We start from the raw sequence: 15,767 nt of genomic DNA, 5'->3' as shown, positions 1-15,767 counted from the left end.
CAGCCTTACACATGCCTCTGGGTCACAGCGTCTGTTGGAATAGTCAAGCTTATCTATCTTCCCGTTTTTTCCATACGTCCCACTCATGCATAGGAACACCGTGTGTAGCTTCTCCGTCTCATACGCACAGCGACGACAACTTCTTCAACGCTCCCAAAAGTTTGTTCTAACAGTCGCACAAGTCAGCATCAACACAGCTGAATAAGCACAGACTCTGGATCCATTATTAACTATCTAATAACATCTTTTGAATCATTATACAAAGAACAACTACATTAAAGTCTGTCTCCAATTACAATCTGCATTCATTCCCTTCACACATCCAAGCTACCACAGCATTAAACTTCCACAAAGATGAGCAGAGAAAGATACTCACGGGTTTCTCTTAGATCACTGAAGCACAAACTGCGAGCCTCACTAAATGGCAGTCATTGGGAAGAATCTCTCACCCCCAGAAAGCCTTCTGCTGCCGAAATGACTCACATCCCCTCTCTCCAACCTCTGTCAACCATCATGAGGAGGTAAACATTTCCAAATATGGAGAAAATATGGAGACAGTATTGAGGGCAATATCAGTTTGGTTTGCTTTTAGCTTGGAATGCTGTAGTGTGTGTGAGCCAGAGTCCCTCCACTCAGCCAGTTCTGTGGTGCATACCTTTCACTAAGAATAATAATAATGATTGCAGAAACCGTTTCACAATCGGTTCGGGCTCACTGTGACCTAAGATGGGTAATACCTGCTTTTTAAAGAGCAGACAGGGAAAATGGAGAGGATGGAAACGCAGCAGAGTACAGTGAAGTCACTGAACGCAACGTACTTCTGCCACCGAGGAGACGTAAGCAGGCAAATATAGCCCCGTTTACGGTAAGGAGCTGGCCTGTCATATATCTTGGAGTGATTAAGAAGGTATAATTAAAGCCTGATTACTCCCCGCGAGTGCCGCAGGTCAGCAGAGATCATGACAATATTAACAGCTGCTCAGAGAGAACATTACTTTACATAACACTGTCTGGACTAGAATCCTATTAGAAAGCTCCTTGGCTTCACAGCGCTGCATTCCTAAAGAAGTACAACCTACTTTATCCAAGTCTCAAAGGGAAGAACAGCAGACAGAAGACTGGAATACATACATGTCCATATAGTCATACATTTAAGCATATGTAGTTGGTTGAATAGTTTGTCATAAATAGGGATGTTAGACTCCAGATCTGTGAGTAATAACAGAAATCTACCGCGACCAAGTTTCAGTTCTACTCTGAGTCACAATGATCATTTCTTTAATTTGATCAGGTAAGAAAGTGTGTATTTCCTACCTTTCTGTTCTATGGCGTGTGTGTGTCTGTGTGTGACTTCTGGTCAGGGGTCTTCAGCCACTTTGTCTCTGTTTTCGGTTTAGAGAAGCACTTTTCCTGCACAATTCTGTAAGGAAATAAACACATCTGGGTTTCACTTGATGGACAGAACCACCTCACGTTACCATGGTTACCGCTACACATCCAACTATGCCAACTTGCAGATATTTATATATGGCTGCGTCGTTCATCAGTGGAAGTGATGGGGCTCGGGGCAGACTGCTATAAATTGTGAATGAACCTAAATGTAACTTGTCTATTTAAATTTGAGTTTGTGGTTTTTCACCTGGCAGCTGTCACACAGGTGGAATACAACTTCACTGCACCGCTACAGTGCTGGGAAAACAATGGTGACAAGTGACAACACTGGAGAGATTTCAGCAGACTGAAGCTTTTTATCCTGGAGAGAACCAAGATACACCGAGTGTGAAGGTTCAGCGCTCAGCTAAAGGACAAATTGGTCCAACTGTACCAACGATGCCATCATGGAAACATTCTGTTACTGGAATGGAAAAGAAATGAGACAGAGAAATATGCGTTTTTGTTTTGTTAACAAATTTCCTATCCTCCTGTTTTAAGGCAATCTACTCTTCATCTTTCATTCTTACTTCTTTATGTAGATTCAAAATTATGATATAGTTCAAACAAGTCTACAGTCACTTAATAATTCAAATTAGCAAGGCCAAATGAAATGAGAGTTGAGCCTATGAGTAATCACATCCCACAGAGTGAGTTCACTGTGTGTAATACTGTCTGCTGGTCATGAAGCTGAGCTCCACACTGCTGAGCGTCTCTATAGAACACACAAGGCTGGTCACTGGCTGCTCTAAGGCTGCAATTAACATTTTAATTAGTGATTAATATGAGTTTATTTCTCACCCATTACTCATTTAGACTAAACATTCAGAGTACAGCAGTAAACACAACAGTACGATTTGCCTAGAGTGTCTACAAACTAACTCACTTTCCTTCAACAGTCAAATCATTATGGCAGCATATGAAACTGGATCATTCTCACATTTCACAATAAGTAACCAGCAAATCCCTCACATTTTCACCTAAACAGTGACTTAAAGCATGACGGTCAAAACTGCCACTTAATCAACTCTTCTGTCTCATATCCATGAAACTGTGCTTCATGTTAAAGCAGCTTGTGACGGCAGATGAAGTTTAAAGCTGCTGGAGTTAGAGAGTTAGGATCAAACTGAGGGCAACAGGAAACTGTGTGCATATTAACATTCTACTTTATTCCTGTTTGACTTGAGTTCAGCGCAGCTTTGGCAGAGTTTGGTGTGGATGTACATTATGTATACTTCTCCTCTCATTATTTTTACTCCTTATTATCACTCCAGAACGGTGCTAGCAAGAGCTGGTAGGTGCAAACTGTTAAGTCTTTGGAAGAGAAATGCATAATTCATACGGCTATCTAGTGCAATAAAATTGGCGTTACATAAGACTACCCGGGTTTTTTATCTCAATGATTTTGTTTCAAAACTGCACACCAGAGAGGTACATTATGTCTGTGCTTGAAAATAAACAGCGCTCCCAGCTAGCTGGTGGAGAGAGACAAGCTGCAGTTAGTGAGGATCCAGTAGGAATGTTCTTTTTAAAGGCGGAGGACTGAGGAGAGGCAAGAATCATGTTAATTCCGTGCATGTCAAGACCCCTGTTGTACTCTGCAGGACAGCTGCAGGCAAGGCGGCTATGGAGAACATCTCCTGACACATATCACTCAGTCCAAATATCAGGAGCCGGTTTGAGCTGAGAGGCAGACTGCAAAACCACGACGGCTGAATGTTAGCGCCATCCGTAGAGAACAGCAATAAAGCGGGCAAAGACACGTGAGCGCTATCGGACTTCTCTTTTGTGTTATTTGTCTTTAATTGTTGGAGGTTGGATCATTTACCAACCGAGATTAGAACCCTCCACCAAATGGAACGTGGTGTCTTATCAATGGAGAGATAAAGTAAAGAGCTTTGGATAAAAGCAGCATATACAGTAAGAACAGTCCCTGTAACATATAGATGAACCTGACAGCCATACACCCATGATGCCCTGATTAGATAGAGCTTAACCTCATTGGTCGTCTGAAGTTCACCTAAATCACACAGACTAGTTCTCTTCTAGGTGAACAGGAAACACTGAGATGCTCCTAAATATTCATTTTTACACTGAATACCTGAAGATCTGTGTAATATCACATATGCACACACACACACACACACACGTCGCTGAGCTTCCTGACAGAACTTGTTCCCACCCCACTCATTGAATAACTTAATAACAGTCTGCATTAGTATGAATGATATAATTTCATGCTAAAATCATTATCATTAACCTTTTTATTACTTTGTGAATTATAGGGTTTGCTTTCTGCTCTGTTTTGGAGAAATGGGTTTAATTTAATACATTTCTGCTGCTGCCTCCACGGCTCTCAACTGCAAACAATGCACAGAACAAGCACACAATAGAGGAAGAGGAGAAGAGAGAGGGCAGATTTGCACAAGTTGCCAGATCCCAGATAACCTCTGCAATTATTATCACAAATCACACAAGGAGCCCAGGCAAGGCTAATTCTGTGGGAATAGATTTACATATTATAGGCGGGTTTACATTATCCAGCAGCTTTATCTATAGGAAGCCCTGTACTATTTGGTACTCCAGACCCAACAGACAGATCCACTGTGTACTGGCTGTGGGTCACACTGGAAGACGTGACACAGTCAGGAATGCCCCGGCCATATCAGTGTGATGACATCATCCCCACTGCTGGGATATTCATCTGGAAATGCAGAGTTCATTGAAAAACAGAACATTTGGACCAAACCTTCCACTGGGGCTGAAGTCAGAGGGGTTTGAAGTCAGCAGCTTCATCAACACTGTCAAACAAGTCATTCTAGAGACACTTCTGTTTAATGTTGGTCAAATTAAAAGTGTGGTACCAAAGCAGATGTATTCGCTTTGAAAGCAGAGCTCACAGGGACGCTGCTGATGTTATTGATTTGATATCATATCAAGTTTGAATTCCATCTTTTTTGATTATAAGTCTGCAAAATGGCTGCCGGATGGATCCTGGTTACTTTGAAACTTTAGTTGTCCTCAGCATCAAGAATTAAAGCCATACCTACATGAATTGTTGGGACAATATTGTAATCTTTTGTGAAGCGAGGGCCAAGGAGCACAGGGACAAGTTGGTAAATAAGTACAAAGCTCAGATACGTTCAGACAACCTGGACACATGTGAGCAAGTATGAAACAAATATGACTGTGAGTGGCATAACATGAGTGATAGGAGGACTGAGCTCAGCTGGGATGGTTAAATAATGAGCCAGCGCCTACAACACACTGTTTTCACTCAGTTCACACTGCGGTGTTGCAGCAGAGACACACAGAAGCTCCTGTAATCAGTAAAACCAGAGCTAAGAGGCCAAAACAGAGAACTAAATGACAAACACAGAGTTAATACTGACACAGATTGTCTTATATTTGGATATTTACATTTCTGAACATTCAAAATAAACAGGAGCGGGTTTAGCTTTGAACTGGGACGACAGGTTAGACTGTTTGTTCTAATAACAGCTTGTAGATTCATGCAGATGTGATCTTGTGCTACGGTTTAGCATGTTTAAGTCATGTTGTTATGTTTGTGTCTGGAGAAAGAGCTGAGTGTGTAGCAGCTTTGGGTGTAGCAGCTCTGGGTGGAGCAGATGAGGCCTGTTACTCCATGTCAAACACTTCAGACGAGTGTTTTAAGTGTTTTTATGCTTTAGCTCTACAGGTTTGTGGCATATTGGAGCTAAAACACTGGAGGCCTGGAGGCACTGTGGCTTACTTCAGTTTCGAGGGATAAAGCTAAAAGCAGCACTACATGTAGCTAAGTGTCTAAGAGTTCTGTCTCCAAACTGTTTCGAGTAAAAGTTTCACTGACTGAAATGTCGAGGATACCAAGCCTCATAACGGCGTTAAAGTGCGAGGTAAATAAGAGGTAGAATAGTTAAAACCGTCATAAAAACACATAAACAACAGGGCGAATCTCTGCTGCCGTAAACAAACTCGTCCACTTCCACTCCGAAGTCAACTTATACTGCCGTTATTTATCTCCTTATATCACTTATTTCCTAAAGAGGGACACTTTATGATTGCGCTAAACCGGAATTTAACGGTACATTTTCTCTGCAGACAGACTCATGTTTCTCCGGTGACAGTTTGTCTTCCGCATTGCTCACTCGGGCTGAAGCAGACACACACACACACACACACATACACACACACACTCAGCGGGACACACACAGAGTCACATTTCGCAAAACGTTTCATTTCCCACGCAATGGCCGAAGATAGTTTGAGGTCTAGCTGCCTTTAGTTGTGTTAGTTCTCCCGTGTTACGTTACCAGCAGCCGGGGCGACCGAGCGAGTCCACGCCCTCACCGGGAACTCTCGGTCCGAGGAGCGACAGTAAAAACTCACATTCTACCTGTACCAGGGCCGAACAAACACAAGAGCGGCGGGCTAACAACGACTCACAAACGGCTTCAACTCCGCCGCGACCCGGGCACGGCGGCGGGGCTCGGGGCGGTGTGGGTCCGCGGTCCTGCTTACCTCGCTTTCTGGGGGGAAAAATAGCAAAGGTTGAAATCCCACCAGAAAAAAAGTGAAACTTCTTGATCCAAATTCAGGGAGAAGTAGTAGGCGGTGACGTCACAGTGTGAAATTCCAGCCGTGTGAGTGAGTTCAGAGGTTTGCCCATGTAAGGCAGCGGGCCAGCGACGACACCAGCCCACAGGCCCGGACTGAGCTGGAACACCGGGAAATATCATCCACATGCATACAACTGTCAAATATGGAGAGTTATATTAAAGAGTAATACGTATATAGAAGATTGTTTTGAAGCAGTTACAGTTACAAGCCCTCACGTTAGTCTTTTTCTGCTTGTGCGGTTCTTAAACTGTGTGATGGGCCCGCCTGGGTGACTTATGACTGGGGAGAAAAATCTCATCCAGAACTCAAGTGTTTTTATTTACTTTCCCGAATTGTTCCCTCTGTTCTATCCCTTATCTGTAATTTATTTCTTTTCCCACCTATGGCTCCTATCGCACCCCTGAGGAGAGGGAATCTCTCTTTGATTTGACTCTCCCAAGGTTTCTTCCTTTTCCCTTATATGTTACGTCTTTTTTTAGGGATTTTTTTTTTCTCAGAGAGGCTTTGGCTTTATCTGGAACGCTCTGATGTGTGGGCCTGTAAAGCCCTTTGAGACACTGCATATGATGCTGGGCTGCACAGATCAACCTGGCTTGGAGCGCACTAAGGTTGAACGGATCTGTTTCACATGAGAGTAATAAACAGTGTTTGTGCTTTCACATTAGCAGAGCTTTTCATTCAGACAGGCACTTTTACACATTGCAGTCAAATGTGATCTCTGTATCTGACTTTGTTAGCTGAGTGAAGACGTTGGGCCTCATTCATATTTAATATTTGCAGATTTTATTTCTTACATCTTTGCATATCTGAAGGCACCTGAACAAAATGAGAAAGATCCACGTCTGATTGGTGATAAATGCATACGACACCAGATTTCATGATACGCAGACAGACTTGTTGATGAAGCTGCACCTGATTTTAGAGTGCAGCATCTGGTCCACCAGTGATTAGCATAAGGAAACACCCCAAAAAACTCCATCAAATGTTTACGAGTGAATGGGACCAGACATAATTATGTGGTCTGCCATCACATAGTTTAAAATGCATGAAAGTGTATTTTAACATATCAGGATTAAGGTAGAAATGCTCATAGATGAAATATATTTGTTTCATATTCCTCACGTTATTGCAACATAAACTATTTATGAGTCTTCATCTCTACATAACAACATGAGCACCTATAAAATACATTGTAAAGCTCACTGCCCAAACACCTTAAGTTGATGCAACTATGAGCAATCTACGGCTCCAAAAACGAAGTGGTGAATCAGATATTTTATGTTCTGTCCGCTGTGTATAGGAAAAGGTTTTCACTAAGCACTACCACTTTGAACTACTGAATGATGACCTGAAGTAAATGAATTCTTCTCCAGTATGACCTATGGAATATAAGACGCTGAAAAGAAAGAAAGCAGTGGAGTCAGTTTTCTTCTACTAACAGAGGCTGCTTTTACGTCTTCCATTAAACTGCAGTCTCAGTATATCTGGATGATGTCGTCTGATGATGGGTCCTGCTTTTACGCCTCGCATCAACATGCTTCATGCGTTGTGATCAGATCTCAGTATTCAGGTCATTTAAACCCATCTGTCCTCCTTGCTTTGTCAATCTTCCTTGAATATAAAATAACTGCTCCAATTGGGCTGTCAGCTGTCCATGTTGCAGGTGCGGGCACACATTTACGACCAGTTGCAACTCCAACTTGAAATAACTTTATGAATGAGTGCAAGCAGAGCCAGAAGGACCAGGCTGGGTGGCGTTTCTATTCTCTTTCTATGTGAAGAATGTCTCCATGCTGTATTGATTGCACGTTAATGCAAGGTGAAGTAGTTACAATGTTTCTCATAAATACAGATTATTTGGACCGTACCTCAAAAGAAAATAAAACTCACGATGACACAGTGTCTTTGTGCACTTGCTGCTTTGGTGTCTCATACATTTGAATTTGTTCAAATGCTGCTGCTGATTTCTGATCTTTGATTTAAACCTGTTCCTATCAGTTAAGCAGTAAAGCTCTGGCTTTGTCTGGGCTCTGCTTGACCTCAGGGATCTTTGCCAATGCAAACGCGTCAATACATACATTTGCATGTTCATTGTTCCATGCAAAAAAGTTAACTGCTCATTCACCGCTGATACTATGTTCATTGTTGTAAAGTTGTTTTGCTATTCAAAACTCTATTTGCCTTATCAAAGGTGACATATAAATTAAAGTTGGTACATATGCCCTCATATACTGTACCAGAGAATATGTGTTGCATATTATTGTGACACAAAATCTGAGGTTCATGGCCATAGGAATGCATCCAGTAAGACAAATCAATAAGTCCTGAACTTCCCCGAAAGCGTTGTTTTGGAGTAGTCCTTTTTCTATATCATGTTTACAGAAACACTAAAACTTCCTGATTTCACTCAGTGTGCACAGCAGCATTGCAGCAAGAGGATCAGGTGCAGCAGGGGGGAAGAAATGTCTGTTCTGATGCACCAAAGGTTTGAAAATAGACTGGTATCATAATTTGAATTAGAATGTGTCTATATAATATGTGCTTAAGTGTTATCGTGATTTAATTGATGCTATAGTCACACCTAATTACTGGTTCACTCTCAGAAGCTGTGACAAAAATAAAAAAAATGTAAACTCTGTGTTTCTATTCAGAGGTGAAATGTTACACACTCACACACACACATTTGCTCTGCTCTATTCATATTCCTACTTTTCTGCAACTGATAACATTGTGCTGCAAGCAGTGTGTATACTCCAGCATGCATGAAGAAACCATAAACAGCACTTGGAGATCCAGCACACTGATAAACCCAACGATTTGAGCTATTTTAGTGTCTTACCCTCATCTAAAAGTTCCGGGGCACACTGCAAAGGTAATCTCATTTGTAATGTGTGACAGCTTATTTGCAAGTGTGTGTACTTGCAATATTTTAATGGCCCGCTAGTGATAAGTCTTCTATTCTTAAAGCTGATTTTACCCTGGAACAGTTTAGCAGACACCACCGCCTGTGAACACAAGTTATCAATCAAGCACCGATTAACATGCTCAATTAGAAGGAATCAAGGGCTCTTTGATGTTCAGCAGCAAGGAAATAAATTTATGGATATTACTGATACAGTTTTCAATGTACAGTAATCTATAGGAAAAAATAAAAACAGAGTCCACAACACATTTTTCTGGATAGATTACTGTGATGTGACTTTTTATCTCTTGATGCACCAATATAGTGCAGAATGGAAAGCCAGAGACGACTTCTGTCACATTTTAATGCTTCACTTTTTCCACCATCGGATATCCTGTTTTATTTGCTGGTTGTAACACTCACTGTCTTCTTGCCCACACCACTTCCTCTAAAGAAGGTACACCTCAGACATTATACAAAAGACAGCAGCTGCACAGATGATGTGTACTTCCTCACAAAATAGTGAAGGAACGTGTGTTTTGCATGCACACTAGATGCTGAATAAGAAAACAGAATCCTATTTAACAGGAACAGTTTGATTTTGATTAAACAGTTTGGTAATAAAGCAAACAGTTTTTAGGAATTGATGGCTGATGAACATTGATATGATATCATGTGGGTTAGACAGAATGAGGCGAGTAATGTGATAGTATTGATGCATTGTCAGTTTGTAATGTCATGTGGTATCTCCCCATAATCATTGTTCATAGACAGGCAGAATCTTGATGCTTTGCACAAAAACAACAAGAAAGTTCTCTGCAAAAAACAAAAACAACAAATGAGTCTGGGTTCTATGTCTGCTGTGTTAATTAGAGCTGAGATAGCCGAGATTAATCTTCAAGCACAACCGTATTACAGAGAGTCATGCCAAATAAGGAAAAACAAAAGCAGGAGAGAGGCAGACTCACTACAAAAACAATGTCCCAAAGCTACTAATCAAACAACTCCCGATCTAGATCTGGACCTCAGATTACACTAATGAATTCTAATTCTTGTGTTTTAGCATGTAAATATGTATTAAACTGGCAGACAGAGACAATCCCTGCCTACAGCGAAGATTTATAAACTTCAGCATAAATGATCTGTGCTTGTGAGCATGCAGCATCTTTGAAGTTTGTTTATTTTAAAGCAGCAGGACTTTGTCGTTGCATCCTAAAATCATTTCTGGTGGGTTGCCATTAACAATTTTTCAATTATTACGATCAGTTCAGGTTCCTCAGAGGAAAGAAGATTTGATTAGCGCTGTTCTTCAAGTTTGGCTTTTTATGTGGCCTGGATATTTGACCAAAACCCTATTGGACACCACGTAAAGCTATCACCTTCATTTACAGCATGCATAATAGCAAGGGAGCCTTTAGAAAACCAACATTGTGGAAGTCAGGGGCCTCTAATTGTTTTACTATGCATCATAATCAATATTCTTGTGTGTATCCATAAGCCAGGCCCATTTGTGCCTGACTAGATTTTCTTCCACTTTCAATTTTCACAATAGTTTACATGCAGAATGTCTAAACCAAGCCGGGAGAAACCAATTTCTCCTTGCTTTTGATATTCCTCACCGATTTTTGTGGAATTGGCTGGTAAAGTTGGTGGACAAGGCTCTTTCTTCACAAAGTGCTCATTCTTCTGAAGTACTTTCTGAGAGAGACGGCCCTCAGTCTTTTCACTCTATAAATGCCAGCTAATGCAAAGTATGAGATTAGGTGATTGTGACCTTTTTTAGAGCAGATAGCAGCGTCCATGGAGGAAGAAAACTCCTCGCTGACATAAAACACTCGGCTAGTGAGCTAGATTACAGATTTCCATGATAGCAAGTAAGTAAAAATGACAAGCAAACATTATCCTTTCCTGATGTGACAATTACCCACAGTCTACTCTCCCAGAAAGGTTATCATAAACATAAACACTGTTATTGCTCCAGGAAACGGCAACAGTTAGAGCAAGTTGTTATTTGGAAGGCATAACAAGTTTAAGCAATTCAAGTGACTCTGACACACTTGTTATATTGTTAAATTAATAATCTATACAATCAGTCTGCATCAGTCACATCACAACTTCCTTGGGGGCTTTATTTTAATTAAATAGGTCATGTTTTTCTTGGAAAAGAAAGTAGGTGTTAAATTCTGACATTTTTTCTGCTCCAGCTAATTTAAATTACTGCAGATTCAGGGAAAGTCATGTTATGGAGGGAAAAATGATCTTAGAGTGTTTGAGTGGGAAAGGCCGAGCTGTCAGTGTGATGTCTGGACTAAAAATAACATTTCATTGAATCACATCAAGGATGTTGCAACAACAAAAACGAGAATCTGATTCATGCCTCTTTTTTAATTTGACACAAAATGAAATTGCATCAGATGACAGCATAATCCAACATCATTATCAACATCAAAATGTGTTTGACTCTGCGGGCCTGAGGCTGCAGACAGCACAGCCTCTGGAACGGGATGATATGGATTACACTGCAAACTGACCTTGCCCCCTATCCATTTCCATGCTTGCCAGCAATGAGTTGAAGACAGTGACGGCCCAATGCATGAAACTGCTACTGAATACAGCCCCAATATCCCCCTGATGATTAAGGTCACTCATATACTGAGCTACAACACCACCATTCTGAAGATCACAGAGGAACTGTCAACAACTTGGATATCTTTATTGTTATTTGTCTCCAGTGGTCCCCAGGTTGGGAAATTTAGACGACAATACAGTCCCTTTCCTCATAGAGAGTGACCTGTTGTTGGCTTTCATGTGTGTTCAGAGGTTAAGCTGCCTCATGAGAAATTTATCCCTGGATCACAGTGATCTGAGGGCTCACCGGGCATTTGCTGTCAGCATCCAAAGAGCTCAGATTGATAGCATTGCTTTATTCTGGAATATGATGGAAATGTGTTGGACTAATTTGGCTTTAGCAGGATTGGCTGCATATTAGTCCACTCATCCTCACAGATTATCCCATGGCTGTGTTGAACATACTGTGGATGTACAGTTCAGTCAAACAGGCAAATCTGCCGCACATCTCTGATTTCTGTAATTATGCCGGCACATAGAAGCAACACGCTGTCTGATGCTGACCCAGTAAAGCCGTGCAGCATGTAACAGTGTTAATAGTGAGAGCTTTGGGAGTTCTTACCCGCTGAGGTGAGCTGATCTGCACAGACAGCATGCGTATTCATTTAATTTGAGTTCAGCATCAGGTGTCAAGAAAGATTATACACTGATACGCAGCATTTAGTTAATTGCTTTTACATTAGCAGGATGTATTCATGTGAACTCTGCCATCCAAAAATAACAACATGAACATGAAGTGATTGTATGTGAATTCCACATGTTTAAGTCTCCATCACTACTGTGAAACAGAGTTGGACACACACACACACACACACACACACATTAACAGCTCCCTTTCATCATTATATTGACTATTTTCAGGATTTCTCTCCTTAATTTCCCCCCCGATCAGGCTCATCGCTGACCTTCCTATGGGTTGTGCCAGGTTGAAGTGACAGCTGGTGTGATGTAATACACCACCCCCACCACCACTACCACCACTAGACAAGTTACAGTATAAAGAGCAATATCTAGTTCGGTGGATTGAGATAATCTTAGGCGGATTAATGCTCTCGGACACTGACATGTTTGTTGTGTAGAGGCTGTGTTTATAAAACAATGTGACGTTGCTGGATATGAAAGGCGATCAGACAGATGGCCTGAGCTGGGACTTGCTGCATGTTGAAGGCAGTGGTTTTCACTCTGTGGTTTGTGTTCCTGTTGCTTAATAGGATTTTAGATCCTTCCTCATTCAAGTGAATTAGAAAATACTATATTACTATGTTATAGAAATACAGGAATAATTTAAAAGGTTGTTTGTTCTCTTTTGTCCAAAACTGAGGCTGAGTTTTGGTTTTACGCGTGGAAAGTGGAGCAACTCAGAGTTACGATCACAGAACGCCAGAGTGCAGGCGGCCTATCAGCTTAGAGAGCCTGAGAAGCCCTGTGGACCGTTTTACTAACATGACATGTGCATGTTTTCCAAAAGCATTCTCTTCCTGCTGAGCCACACCAGGGCTTTTCCAGAGCTGCTCTATCACCTCACAGAGATTCTGCATCCAGCATCGCCCTCCAGCTCCAACTGAGGAAGTCAGACACAGCTACTTCCTGGAAAATCGGGAGATTTGTGATTTGGATCGCATCATCAGGCAATCCAAAGGCCACTTTGCTTCCAGAACCTCTAGCTGCAGATCCCATCATGCCTCACTCCTTCCAGAAGACAAAAGGTGAGATTGTTGTTGTTTAAAGATTGTTAATGGAAATTACTAAATGCAAATACAAATTTAAATTGTAAATAAGAATTCCTATAATTTTAAAGTGAAATCCGTTTGGAATTCTACGTATGTCAGCAGGCCTGACAGTGGCCTGTGACACACTGTTTACACACTGTGACACACTGTGACACATATAAGCTGAAGGAGAAATCAGATCCATCAATCTGAAGTGTAGACATATATATTTGAAGCCTATCATGTATAACAGTTCACTACAATCATTGATTGATGATATAATTATTCAGATTCTGTTGATTTACTTCCTGACCCAGAACAATAATGCATAATGAAAGACAAAATGCATGTTGAGAGACGATGTGATGATTTTGAACAGCACTAAGTTTCATGCTGTTCAAAAATAAAACCTAATGAAAGCAATTTTCAGTATGAAGCATGCACAATATAACAGAGCTCCACATCTTCACAATCTGTACAATTAATCCATATACTTCTGACTGAATAAAGGCTCCAAATTCAATCTCAAAGATAAAAGAGTGGGCCTGCATAAAGACAGAAGATATTGGTTCACAAAGATCTTAATAAAATATTTGATTAGCAAATGATGTCCTCAGACAGTTATCTAGAGTATGTAAATACACGCTAAACAAATATTTAGTTTGAGCAAAGATAAGATCTAAGAGATAACATGTAAGAGATTAGCATTTTGATTCACTTTTGGTTTGCATGTACGTTTTACTCTTCAACAAAAAATCCATCCATGAAAAAACCAAACCTTTGTCTTTCAGAATGAAAAGATTTCTATTTAATCAAACATTTTGAAAGATATTACAGTGAGCAACATTCCATGTCTCCCCTTTAAACACGTTCTGAACCTTCAGAGTGTTTTTTTCAGATTCACATTGGATAAATCATCAGAAAAGCTTTTAAAGTGAAGCGGATGAAGTCAGGAGTGTCTTTAGCTCATGTCAGATTTATGTTATGTTATGCATATAGAGTCTATGTACTGTTTACACATTCAGCATCTGTGTGGCTCTTTTGGGGCTGCATTGTTGTATTGTAATAGATTGTAAATGGCAAGACCTGTGCCAAGGCTGAACAAGCCAACACAATATTCATCTTGTTCTTATAATAGAGGAACCTAAAGAGAAACAAACAAACAACAATGCAATATTCGTCAGTAACTGTTCAAATGGTCCAACCTGCACATTACTGAATCAGCATCATCTGAGCCACACGTCAGAGTGGTGTGTTCAGGTTTTTGTCTCACACTCTACTACTGTTTATCATGGGATAAGTAAGCCAGATTGTTACTTTATTTACTTTGATGAACTTGAACAATGTAATGAGATCTTACCAATGTTAAGAAATCATTTTTAAAATTGCCTCATTTGCCCCTTGATAGTTTTGAAAACAAAAAGTATATTTATCAAATGACAAGATGAGCTTTACCTTCATACAATTTCAGTGATATTCTCTTTTATTGTGCATTCCAATCCACTCAATCAATCAAATGTGCTTTTTGTTGATTTATTTAGGTTTTACCTGAAATGCACATTAAAAAATAAGCTTGATAGAATTTCATTACAAAAAAGGTGTGTTTGTTGGTTTGTGTGTGTGGGTGTGTGAGGGTGTGTGAGTGTGTGCATGTGCATGTGTGACAGTGATAATATTTATATAAACAGTAAACATACACAGTCAATATAACCGCACAGTTCACACAGTTCTATCTGCACACGGTCAATTCTATGTATTCTTGGATCTCATCAAATATGCATATAGGAAGATTGTTGTGTTTGTAAAAGCACTGAATAGTACTTTACCCACATTGACATTGTGATGACGTCATTCTAAGCAGCACATGACATGTAGGCCCCACACAGAGGACAGGAGGAGTGTGTGTGTGTGTGCACTGCTGCTACTTGGTGCATGGTTCTTGTTGAGCTGTGGCCTTGAGGTAGGTGTGTGAAGTTCCTGTTTAACCTGCCCTGCAGACCAGTAACAGCATTTGGCATTAGCTGCAGGCAGCTGCATTGACCTGACAGAGTTTGTAATGTACCATGGGAGAATTTGATAAAGTTGAAAGAAATAACTGGGCCACAGCGTGATGATGAGTAATGTGACTGAGCAACAGAAGCCCCAGTAACACAACATTGAATCTGATCAACTCTGTGTGAAGTCCTGCAAGGTGCAACAAGGAGCGCAAACTGTACAGCAGGCTCGGCTTTCTTTGTTCATCTTAGTTTTATATATTTACTGAGGCATATGTGTGCTTAATCTGTACACAAACTAATCAAGCATTACAACTCAAACTGCTGTGATAACATTAGACCACGACCATATAAGTCAATGAACGTTAGATGTTGACACTGAAAGATTCCATCCGCACAGTGGAAAAAGAAATATTATCTGTGTTGACGAAACATTGCAAATGATCCAAGGCTGACATTTAATCCTAATGTTTTGTGTGTCCA

General features: G+C 40.6%; 1 protein-coding gene across 6 annotated transcripts in view; it reads right to left on the bottom strand.

Moving 5' to 3' along the window:
* The window catches only part of lpp (LIM domain containing preferred translocation partner in lipoma), an 86,149-nt gene extending 80,087 nt beyond the window's left edge, over window positions 1-6,062 (bottom strand). The window contains exons 1-2 of one of the 6 annotated variants that reach the window (XM_076152779.1): window positions 5,953-6,062; window positions 1,315-1,420 (exon numbers count right to left, since the gene is read on the bottom strand). The gene's annotated coding sequence lies outside the window, so the exon portion shown is untranslated. The other 5 variants (XM_076152781.1, XM_076152783.1, XM_076152782.1 and 2 more) reach the window with 5 other exon arrangements.
* Between the last annotated feature and the right edge of the window lie 9,705 nt (window positions 6,063-15,767).

The sequence above is a fragment of the Genypterus blacodes genome, unplaced genomic scaffold (assembly GCF_046128005.1).
Source record: "Genypterus blacodes isolate CSIRO-AG114 ecotype Tasmania unplaced genomic scaffold, CSIRO-AGI_Gbla_v1 ptg000058l_1, whole genome shotgun sequence".
Classification (NCBI taxonomy): domain Eukaryota; kingdom Metazoa; phylum Chordata; class Actinopteri; order Ophidiiformes; family Ophidiidae; genus Genypterus; species Genypterus blacodes.
Note: the sequence above shows the minus strand (reverse complement) of the source record. Positions and strands in the feature narration are given on the sequence as shown.